This window comes from Nicotiana tabacum, chromosome 13 (assembly GCF_000715075.1).
Source record: "Nicotiana tabacum cultivar K326 chromosome 13, ASM71507v2, whole genome shotgun sequence".
Taxonomy (NCBI): Eukaryota; Viridiplantae; Streptophyta; class Magnoliopsida; order Solanales; family Solanaceae; genus Nicotiana; species Nicotiana tabacum.
The window spans coordinates 45777879-45789626 of NC_134092.1; positions in this window are offsets into that span (position 1 = coordinate 45777879).

The following is an 11748-nucleotide window of genomic DNA, read 5'->3' on the forward strand; positions in this document are numbered from 1 at the left end:
GATTTCGTACTTGGGCGTATGTGAGCACCTAATTTTTGACTATATTTGAATTTGTACCACCTTCTACTATGTAAATATTTTTAAAATTTTAATATATATTTTTTTACCTTTGTTACATTTTTTTAATATAGGGTAAAAAATAAAAATAATTTAAAAGGTTAAATTATTAATATTAGTATTATTTTTATTTTTATCTTTATTTTAAAATAAAATAAATTTAAAAAAACCGAAACAAATAAATGTTTTTTTTAATTTTCGGATGGGAATAAAATAGGAAAATTAAAAGTATGGAATAAAAAATTAAAAGTAAAAGTAGGTGGAAATTATTTTTTTTTAAAAGTAAAAGAAATTGGAAAATTAAAATAATAAAAGTAAAAGAATGTGAAAATTTAAAATAATGAAAATTAAAAAAAATATGAAATTAAAAAATAAAAGTAAAGGTAGCTGAAATTATTTTTTTTTAAAACAAAGTAAAAGAAAGTGGAAATTTAAAAAAAAGAAAAGTAAAATAAGTGAAAAATTTTAAAAAAATAAAGTAAAAAAAGTTAGAAATTAAAAAATAAAAGTAAAGGAAAGTGGGGAATTATTTATTTTAAAAAAGAAGAAAAATGGGAAGTGGGAATTGTTTTTAATTAAAAATTAATAAAATAATAAACAAAAAATCTGATAAAAATCCGAATTCTTTTCCTATAAATAGAAGAGAAATGTGAGGAGAAAAGAGGAGAAGGAAGGAAAAAATAGAGGAGAGAATTGAGAAATGAAAAATTCTTCTTCTGCGCTAAGTGAATTTCTACTCGTTTTATTATTTTTTTTGAAAATTCAAGCAATTCATCACCCTGTTTAAGACCCAAAAATGCCTCAAATTCAAGCCTAAAAATACCTTGTGAAACTTCATTGATAGTCACCTCTCTCACGCCAAAAAATAGCAGTCTCACGAAGTACAGTCGAGTTTCAGTTCGGGCTCGAATTTTAGGAGGTTCATCGCTAGATTTTCTGCTCATCTGCCGATTTGCCCTTGGTTTGGTGTATTTGCTCGGCTTAAAAATGTTTTTGCATTAATCATGTTCTAAAGGAAATGTTTTGCTTAAAGGATCATTGTTTATCCTCTCTTTGTTAAATATTTTATTGTTTTGTGTGATGTTCTTATAGAGGTTCATGTGATAATTTTTTGTGTTTTTTTATTTATACACATTATCATGTTGTAGCTTCGTTTTACATGTTTCAAGCGATTTGTCAACAGATTATTTGAATAGGATTTCATCTTAATGAGATTTGCTATTTAGAATTAAAAATGAAGATCTTGCCATATTAATGGGCCATGCGTTGGAGTTCAAGTAAGTGAACCAGAAATGAGTTACCACATTTAATAGGAAAGAAAGAATTAGACATGGGTTGGATTGAGTATAAATCTGTCAGGCCCAATAATTTTGTCACTAGACTAATAATTAGCTCATTCTTCCATAATGGATAAATATCTCCTAATTTCAAAGATAGAGTAGTAAGTTGTAAATATTTTTAAGTGTGGATGACTTTTCAATACTTTAAATAACTAATATATTTTCCGACTTCCAAATAATTTTCTATCCATAAACTCTTGGTCTTATAATAATTTCAAATTAGTTTAGAAAAATAATACAAGTGCGCGTTCACATGACTTGACCAATCAACTTCGAGATAAATGTGTTATTGATTGTGTACACGTACGCGTGACATGATTCTTGACGCCAAACAAAAATGAGCACACGTACGCGTGACTTATTTCAAGATAATTTTTATAAATCTAATCAAGCAATAAAAGCGGACATAGGTAAAACATGAGAATCAATAAAACACAGGTTATCCAAAAATAATATAAGCCAAATGTAGTCAATAAAGCGACCGTGCTAGAACCACGGGATTCGGGGAATACCTTACACATTCTCCCCGGTCAACAGAATTCTTTACCCGAATTTTATTTTCGCAGACCAATAATAATAGAGTCAAACCTTCCTTTGATTAGGGATTCAAATAAATGGTGACTTGGAACACCCAAAAAATTAATTCCAAGTGGCGACTCTGTAAATAAAATAATCCCTACTCAAATTTGTCACTTTAATTGGAAAAACTCTTTAACCCACAATAATCCATAACACATATATCTTTTGGGGCAAAAAGAGGTGTGACAGCTCTGGCGACTCTGCTGGGGAAAAGAACCCAGAACTTCTGGTTCAGGGTTCAGAATTCGAGCTTGTAATGTGATCTATACTTGGCTTTCTTGATTGTTGATATTACTGTATTTGTGAACATGATGTGCTAATTACCGCTTATTTACCGCTTTGATATTATTTGAACTGTATAGACTGCCTTCTTACGCCTCCCTTCTGAGTCTTCTGAATTTATGGTGCACACGTGCGCGTGGCCCATTTTTTCTGTTAGAGGTCATACCAAATAGAACGAGGCTTGATTTGTAACTAAGCCGGGTAGACTTTCGTGTTCCCAGTACGTTACCCCCACCCCGGCTCGAGCTATCCGCTTGAGTAAGCCATGTCTAAAACACTCCCCCCAGGATTTTAAACCTAGAATAACATAGCCTCATGCCGGATCCCTAGTAGGAACATTTATTTGTATCACGTGCATTTGACTTTGGAGACTCAACACAGGGGTTGGGTCCGTCTAGGACAGGTGTACCTAAAAATAAAAGACCATCATGATGCATCCTACATGTTATTTGTGCATTTTGTTTGATCTGATTTGCATGTTGACCGGCTGCTAGAATAAATACAGAAAATTGAGAAAAGGCAGAAGTGAGAAGTAGGAGAGAGAAAATTCATCCAGTTTCCAAAAATTCCAGTATTTGAAAAATCTAGAAACTCTGCCGAAATCTTGAAAAAAAAGAGAAAAAGAAAAGTCATTTCAAAATGAGTTAAAGAAATCATGTTTTCCCTGTTGTGTCAAAATACAACCGAACTACGCGGGTCTGATTCTCACCGTATGTGAGATACGTAGGCAAACCTCATCGGTTCCGGCCCCAATTTTTTAAAATCCAAAAAACTATTTTCCTTTAATTCCTTCTTTAGGAGTCTTTTCTTAGAAAAATTCAAACAAATAATATATAAGAAAAATTTTAAATCCAAAAATATTTTCTTTGTAGAAGTCTTTTATTCGAAAAAAAAAACAAATCAAATTAAAATCCAAAAAAAATATTTTCCACCATTTTTAGAAGTGTTTTGCCCAGAAATTCAAAAAAATAATCAAAAATCAAAAATCCAAAAATATTTTCTTTCTTCTTTAGAAGTCTTTATTTCAAATATTTCAAAAAAATAAATCAAAACAAAAAATGCTTTCTTTGCTCTTTAAAAGCATTTCCTTCGAAAATTCCAAAAGAAAAAAAAAGAAATGCAAAAAAAAAAATTATATTCTATTTCTAAACGCTTTCATAGTGTGAGTGTTATAAAAAGTAAGTAAAAAAAAGTTAGTTTATTTACTCTATTCGTGATTTTTCCTGAATTACATAATGATCTGATTCATGCGGCGTCATGATACCTAGGCAATCCCCATCGGATTCGATCATAGCCATAAACAAATTGAGTGAAAAAATAAACCGAAAAAAAAAGAAAAAAATTGAGTGAAAATGAAAGAAAAGAGTGACAAAAAAATAACAAAGAAAAACAAAGAGCGAAAAACAACAAAAAGAGAGAAAAAAGAAATCAAGGTATGAAAAAAAAAATTCAAAAAAAAAAAGAAAAAAGAAAAAAAAAAGCCTCCCCAGAAGGAATGAGTTCACCCCTGCTGGTGAATCATACTCGAGCTTGTTCCAAAAAGCTAGTCATGCTAGGTCTACTACAGCCAGTAGACCTGAACCGGCGCACCGGGCTAATGCTAGATGTGAATACCACTCTGGAGCAGTGGGACATGATACAAAAGACTGTTGGATTCTTAAGAGAGCAGTGGAAGACCTCATCGAGGTCAAAGCAATAGTGCTTAGGGATGAAGAGGCCCCTAATATGATGAACAATCCTCTGCCTACTCACACTAATGGGCCAGTAGTCGGAATGATCTGTGAAGATAAGAAATTTGATCCAGCACTGAAAGCCACAGTAGCCATTTCCGTGGCAGAAGAGAAACCTAAAAAACGGGTGCCAAACCTGAAAAGTTCTCTGTCAGATGGGAGTCTCGGTAGCCGGTCTTGCTATTTTTTCTGCGTCCGGATTATTTCAAGGTGTAATGCGGATGTTTTAATTTTATTATCTTACTTTGTGATGTAAACCCTTCTATCTTCAATTTTTAAATAAAAAAAAAACAAAAAATCAAATCAAATGAAATTAATATTTCATTGAATGTCTCTTTTCTTAATCTTGTCACCTTTCTTTTTCTTTTTTTAGTTCTGTTAATGCAGATTTTAATGATATGACATGCTTGCGGACTTCATGCCTAGATCCTAAAATACTGTCAGACCTCGAAATAATGAATCAAGAAGCAGAATGTGTTGAAGATAAGGCTTGTGAGAAAATAAACAAAGAATTGGAACAGTAGGCCTAGGCCAAGTCCGAATGAAATCAGAAGAAGTTGAAATTCCCTCTCTTCAGATCATTTTTGAAGCCGAGATTGAGGATAAAATTGGGTCAAGAATCGATTGGAACAATTGACACTGATTGATGAAAAGTGATTGGCCGCAATTTGTTACGGGCAGTTGTACCAACAAAGAATGGCCAGTGCCTACAACAAGAAAGTGCGGCCCAGAAAACTTGAAGTGGGGCAACTCGTTCTGAGATGTATCCTCCCGCATCATGAAGAAGCTAAAGGAAATTGGCTCCAAATTGATGCAGTCAAAAAGGTACTATGTTTGACCCTTCACGCAGCTTTAATGCTCTTTGATTGGGATGACGAAGGCTTTCATTCTCGCTACCCAAACACCATTAACCCTTTTTGCCAACCCTTTGAGCCGGTTACTTTTTTTTGATTACCCTCTTTGGAACCTGAAGGATTTATTGAAAAAAAAAACAAGAAAGAAAAAAAAACGAAGAAAAAAAAATGGAAAAGGAAAGAGAAAGAAAACAAAACAGACAGAAAGACAAAAAAAAAACAGTTCATGTTACCTTGAACTACGTTCGACTTGATTCCGAAAGGATACGTAGGCAGCCTCTCTCTGGGGTTCAGTCACACCAAAATAAAAATTCACATTTTCAAAAAAAAAAATAATAATAAAACTGGGGCAGATGTTATAATTGGTTCGGCGATGGTTTCGCCTGAAAGGTTCCAAAGTTGTAATTCAATCCAAATCTTTTTTACCCAAATCCTTTTCAAGTCCTTCCGATCAATCAACGAGAATGTTCAAGAATTGGAGAATACAGTTACTTGGATCTGATACAACCAAATGAGAGAAATAAAATAAGAGAGTCTTATTGGTGAAAATCCTAACGGGTACCGTAGGGCGATGGCGAGCAGAAAAAATAAAAATGAGAGAGTCTTGTTAGTGAAAACCTGCAAAGGGCACTATAAGGCGATGGTGAGAAGACAAATGAGAGAGGTCAGCTAGTGAAAATCCGCAAAGAGCACTATTGATCGAAAAGAGGATCTCCACAGCCATTGGCATCGACACAATCCTGGGCAAGGTTTCTCGGTTTCGAGGCAAAAATTATGTTGAATTGCTGAGAGTCGGACGGTTTACACAGATCAGGCATCCGGTCCAAAAGGCATGTCATGTTCATTGAAGTCCGCATATACTTCCAGATAAGTCTTTCTTTAATTTTGTTCCCCGAAAGGGACACCTCTTGTTTAAACTCATTCTCCATTGTTGTTTTCTTTGAATCCCTTTCGGTATAACTTCGTGTCAAAATAAAGGCAAAGAAAGGATGGTAAGACCGATTATAGGGCTCTCGTTTGAAGCGAACGGATACATTGAAAAAGGCACCCAACCTCGGCAGGGGCATCAAGTCAACCCCGACTGGCCATGGGGCTGATGCTTTGAAAACAAAAACTCTCGAAAGGAGGAAATCAAATTGAAAGTGCCTACAAGGGCAAAATGAAGTTGAATAGGTTAAGTCCCAAGTGGCTAACCGTTTTGGCAAAGTTTGAAAAGCCAAAGATTCCCCAATGCTCTGGAATTAAAAGTTTTGGAGGAAAGAAGTCGAAAGTGAAATGCCACAAAGGCAAAATAAGGTTGAAAAGGTTAAGTTCCACTCGACCAATCGTCATGTAAAAGTTTGAAAAGTCAAGGGGGCTCTGGGGCCAGAAATGCAAGTGGTTGTCATGAAACATCTAGTGGCAGGTTAAAATCATCATCAAAAGAAGATGGGCACAAAGCCAAGCTGCCAAAGACATCAAGGCCACAAACTGACCACCACTTTGAACACTCATGATTTTTCTTTGTTTGTAGTAGGAACAAAGCAGTGCAGAATGGCGATTCCTAAAGGACGAATGTTGCCAAAGGTAAGTTTCCTCAAAATCTCCACTTTCCTTTATTTTTAGCATGCATCACTACTACTCATACCTCTCATTTTCGTAGCTTAATCCAAGTAGAACCTTTTCGCCTAGGGGGATCCAACTCATAGTTCCGGGTTGAAGTACTCTTCGCTCAGGTTGTTTTACATAGCTTAACCCACGTAGAACCTTTTCGACTAGGGGGATCCAGCTCATAGTTCTGGGTAGAAGTACTCTTCGCTCAGGTTATTTTTCGTAGCTTAACCCAGGTAGAACCTTTTCACCTAGGGGGATCCAGCTCATAGTTTCCGGGTAGAAGTACTCTTCGCCCAGACTTGTTTTTCGTAGCTTAACCCAGGTAGAACATATTCTCCTAGGGGGATCCATCTCATAGTTCCGGGTAAAAGTACTCTTCGCTCAGGTTATTTTTCATAGCTTAACCCAGGTAGAACCTTTTCACCTAGGGGGATCCAGCTCATAGTTTTCGGGTAGAAGTACTCTTCGCCCCGGGCTTGTTTTTGGTAGTTTAACCCATGTAGAACCTTTTCTCCTAGGGGAATCCGGCTCATAGTTCCGGGTAGAAGTACTCTTCGCCCAGACTTATTTGTTCGTAGCTTAACCCAGGTAGAACTTATTCACCTAGGGGGACCCAACTCATATTTCCGGGTAGAAGTACTCTTCGCCCAGGCTTGTTTTTCGTATCTTAACCCAGGTAGAACCTTTTCTACTAGAGGGATCCAGCTCATAGTTCCGGGTAGAAGTACTCTTCGCTCTAGTTATTTTTCATAGCTTAACCCAGGTAGAACCTTTTCACCTAGGGGGATCCAGCTCATAGTTTCCGGGTAGAAGTCCTCTTCGCCCAGGCTTGTTTTTCGTAGTTTAACCCAGGTAGAACCTTTTTGCCTAGGGGGAACCAGCTCATAGTTCCGGGTAGAAGTACTACTCTTCGCTCTGGTTGTTTTACGTAGCTTAAACCAAGTAGAACCTTTTCGCCTAGGGGAATCCAGCTCATAGTTCCGGGTAGAAGTACTCTTCGCTCAGGTTGTTTTACGTAGCTTAACCCAGGTAGAACCTTTTCGCCTAGGGGGATCCAGCTCATAGTTCCGGGTAGAAGTACTCTTCGCTCAGGTTGTTTCGTAGTTTAACCCGGGTAGATCCTTTTCTCCTAGGGGGATCTAGCTCATAGTTCCGGGTAGAAATACTATTCGCCTAGGATTGTTTTTCTCAGCTTAACCCAGGTAGAACCTTTTCGCCCAGAGGATTCATTTTCATTTCAGTAATACATGGCACCAACCCCTGGTTACATTTCTTTTCCGTAATACAGGGTGTCATCCCCTGGTTACATTTTCTTTCAGCAATACAGGGTACCAACCCCTGATTACATTCTTTTTCCGTAATACAGGGTATCAAACCCTTGTTACATTTACTTACCAGTATCAGGGTACACCAATCCCTAGTCGCTTTTCCAATATTGGGTCTCCACTCCTTAGTTTCTTTCATTTTAGACATAGGGTCTTCATTCCCTAGTCTCTATGTTTTTCAGGGTACACCATTCTGGACCTTTTATTGCTTTCAATAATGAACTAGTTTAGAATTTTGTTACAATAACTCATGAAATTTTTCTAGTGCAAACTGGGGCAGAAAAATTTTGTTTGTTTGTTTGTTTTAGTGTCTGAGTATGTTTTACCTCGAGGCACATGGTTCGAGATGGCCAAAAGAAGAAGTCTCAATTCAGAATAAAAGAAAATAAAAAATAGGTGAATCCAAAATGCAAAAGCAGTTGAAAAGATGTGGAATTCTCAAGACATGATTGAAGCCACGAGTATTGGAGTCCCGTTTTGATTAGAAGAAGCTATAGAACAATGAACTAGCACCCACAGCTAGCGAGCATCAAGGTTTAGATCAGAGTCTGCATGAAGAACCAGTCAAGACTCAAGATCAAGTTTCAGAAGACTCATAGATAGGAATCTTGTAACTCATAACTGATAGGTTTAGTTTTTTTATAATAGCAGGATCGTAGACCGGAGCCTCGACGGAACCTCACTCGACTCCTCAACTCATCATTCCACCATTCTCCTTGAACTACATGCGACCTGATTCCCCTATAACCCGGGATATGTAGGCTGTCCAAAACCAGGACTCGGTTGCACCCTATCTTTTATTTCTTTTCCTTTTGAATAATGTTCATGTTTCCAAGCAAAGAGGGGCAGTTGTGAGCACCTAATTTTTGACTATATTTGAAATTTTACCACCTTCTACTATGTAAATATTTTTAGAAATTTAATATATATATTTTTAGCTTTGTTACATTTTATAAATATAGGGTAAGAATTAAAAATAATTTAAAAGGTCAAATTATTACTATTAGTATTATTTTTATTTTTTATCTTTATTTTAAAATAAAATAAATTAAAAAAACCGAAAAAAATAAATATTTTTTTATAATTTTCGGATGGGAATAAAATGGGAAAATTAAAAGTATGGAATAAAAAATTAAAAGTAAAAGTAGGTGGAAATTATTTTTTTTAAAAAGTAAAAGAAAGTGGAAAATTAAAATAATAAAAGTAAAAGAATGTGAAAATTTTAAAAAATAAAAAGTAAAAGAAAGATGAAATTAAAAAATAAAAGTAAAGGTAGCTGAATTTTTTTAAAAAAAGAAAAGTAAAAGAAAGTGGAAATTTAAAAAAAGAAAAGTAAAATAAGTGGAAATTAAAAAAAGGAAAGTAAAATAAGTGGAAAATTAAAATAAAGTAAAGTAAAAAAAGTGAAAAATTAAAAAATAAAAGTAAAGGAAAGTGGGGAATTATTTCTTTACAAAAAGAAGAAAAATAGGAAGTGGGAATTCTTTTTAATTAAAAAATAATAAAATAATAAACAAAAATCTGAAAAAAATTCCGAATTCTTTTCCTATAAGTAGAAGAGAAATGTGAGGAGAAAAGAGGATAAGGAAGGAAAAAATAGAGGAGAGAATTGAGTGATAAAAAATTCTTCTTCTGCGCTAAGTAAATTTCTACTCGTTTCATTATTTCTTTCGAAAATTCAAGCAATTCATCACCCTGTTTAAGACCCAAAAATGCCTCAAATTCAAGCCTAAAAACACCTTGTGAAACTTCATTGATAGTCACCTCTCTCATGCCAAAAACCAGCAGTCTCACGAGGTACAGTCGAGTTTCGGTCCGGGCTCCAATTTTAGATGGTTCGTCGCTAGATTTTCTGCTCATCTGCCGATTTGCCCTTGGTTTGGTGTATTTGCTCGGCTCAGAAATAATTTTGCATTAATCAAGTTCTGAAGGAAAATTTTTGCTTAAAGGTTCATTGCTTATCCTCTCTTTGTTAAATATTTCATTATTTTGTGTGATGTTCTTATAGAGGTTCATGTGATAATTTTTTGTGTTATTTTATTTATGCACATTATCTTGTTGTAGTTTCTTTTTATATGTTTCAAGCGATTTGTCAATAGATTATTTGAATAGGATTTTATTTTAATGAGATTTGCTATTTAGAATTAAAAATGAAGATCTTGCCATATTAATGGGCCATGCGTTGGAGTTCAAGTAAGTGAACCAGAAATGAGTTACCACATTTAATAGGAAAGAAAGAATTAGGCATGGGTTGGATTGAATATAAATCTATCAGGCCCAATAATTTTGTCACTAGACTAATAATTAGCCCATTCTTCCATAATGGATAAATGTCTCCTAATTTCAAAGATAGAGTAGTAAGTTGTAAATATTTCTAAGTGTGGATGACTTTTCAATACTTTAAATAACTAATATATTTTCCGACTTCCAAATAATTTTCTATCCATAAACTCTTGGTCTTACAATAATTTCAAATTAGTTTAGGAAAATAATACAAGTGCGCGTTCACATGACTTGACCAATCAATTTCGAATAATAATAAATGTGTTATTGATTGTGTACACGTACGCGTGACATGATTCTTGATGCCAAACAAAACTGAGTACACGTACGCGTGACTTATTTCAAGATAATTTTTATAAATCTAATCAAGCAATAAAAGCGGACATAGGTAAAACATGAGAACCAATAAAAGACAGGTTATCCAAAAATAATATAAGCCAAATGTAGTCAATAAAGCGACCGTGCTAGAACCACGGGACTCGGGGAATGCTTTACACCTTCTCCCCGGTTAACAGAATTCCTTACCCGGACTTTGTTTTCGCAGACCAATAATAATAGAGTCAAACCTTCCTTTGACTAGGGATTCAAATAAATGGTGACTTGGAACACCCAAAAAATCAATTTCAAGTGGTGACTCTATAAATAAAATAATCCCTGCTCAAATTTATCATTTTAATTGGAAAAACTCTTTAACCCACAATAATCCATAACACATATATCTTTTGAGGTAAAAAGAGGCGTGATAGCGTATGTTCGGGTCGAATTTTGGATGATCCGGGAACGTTTCGGCACCTATTATGGAAGTTGGCATTTTTAGAAAGATTTCTTAAATTCGTGTTGAAGTGCATTTCAATGTTATCAATGTTCGTTTGGGATTCTGAGCCTGAGAATAGCTCCGTATGGTGATTCTGGTATTGGGAGCGCGTCCGGATGCGGATTTGTTGGTCTGTAGGTCATTTTGGGGTCATTTGGCGAAAGTTAGAAATTTGAAGGTTTTTTAGAAGTTTGACCGGAAGTGGAATTTTTGATATCAGGGTCAGATTCTGATTTCGGAAGTTGCAATAGGTATGTAATGTCGAAGATGACTTGTGTGCAAAATTTAAAGCCAATCGGATGTGATTTGATAGGTTTCGGCATCGAATGTGGAAGTTTGAAGTTCAAAAGTTCTTTAAGCTTGAATTGGAGTGCGAGTCATGGTTTTAGCGGTGTTTCATGTGATTTGAAGGCTCGACTAAGTTCGTGATGTGTTTTGGGTCGTGTTGGTATAATTGGTTGAGGTCCCGGGGGCCTCGAGTGGATTTCAGATAGTCAACGGATTTGAAATTGGACTTGGGCAATGGCTGAAGCATTAGATTTGTTGGTGTCTAGTTTCCTTCTACGTGTTCGCGAAGTAATTCCCGCATTCGTGTAGAGGAAGTTGAGGGCTACTGGGATTTACCCTTTGCGTTCGCGAAGAGTTACTGTGAGGCGTGGGAGGTTGTGCTTCGCGTTTGCGTAAAAAGGATTGTGTTCGCGAAGGTATGGCCCGGTGTGCTTCGCATTCGCAGGAGGAACCTCGCGTTCGTGTAAGAGAAATACTGGGGCAATGACTCGTGTGCTTCGCGAATGCGAGGAAAGTTCCGCGTTCGCGAAGAAGAAGGGCAGCATCTGGGCAGATTGTTTTAAACGGGAGTTTGGCCCTTTTCATTTCATTTTCCTCCATGGG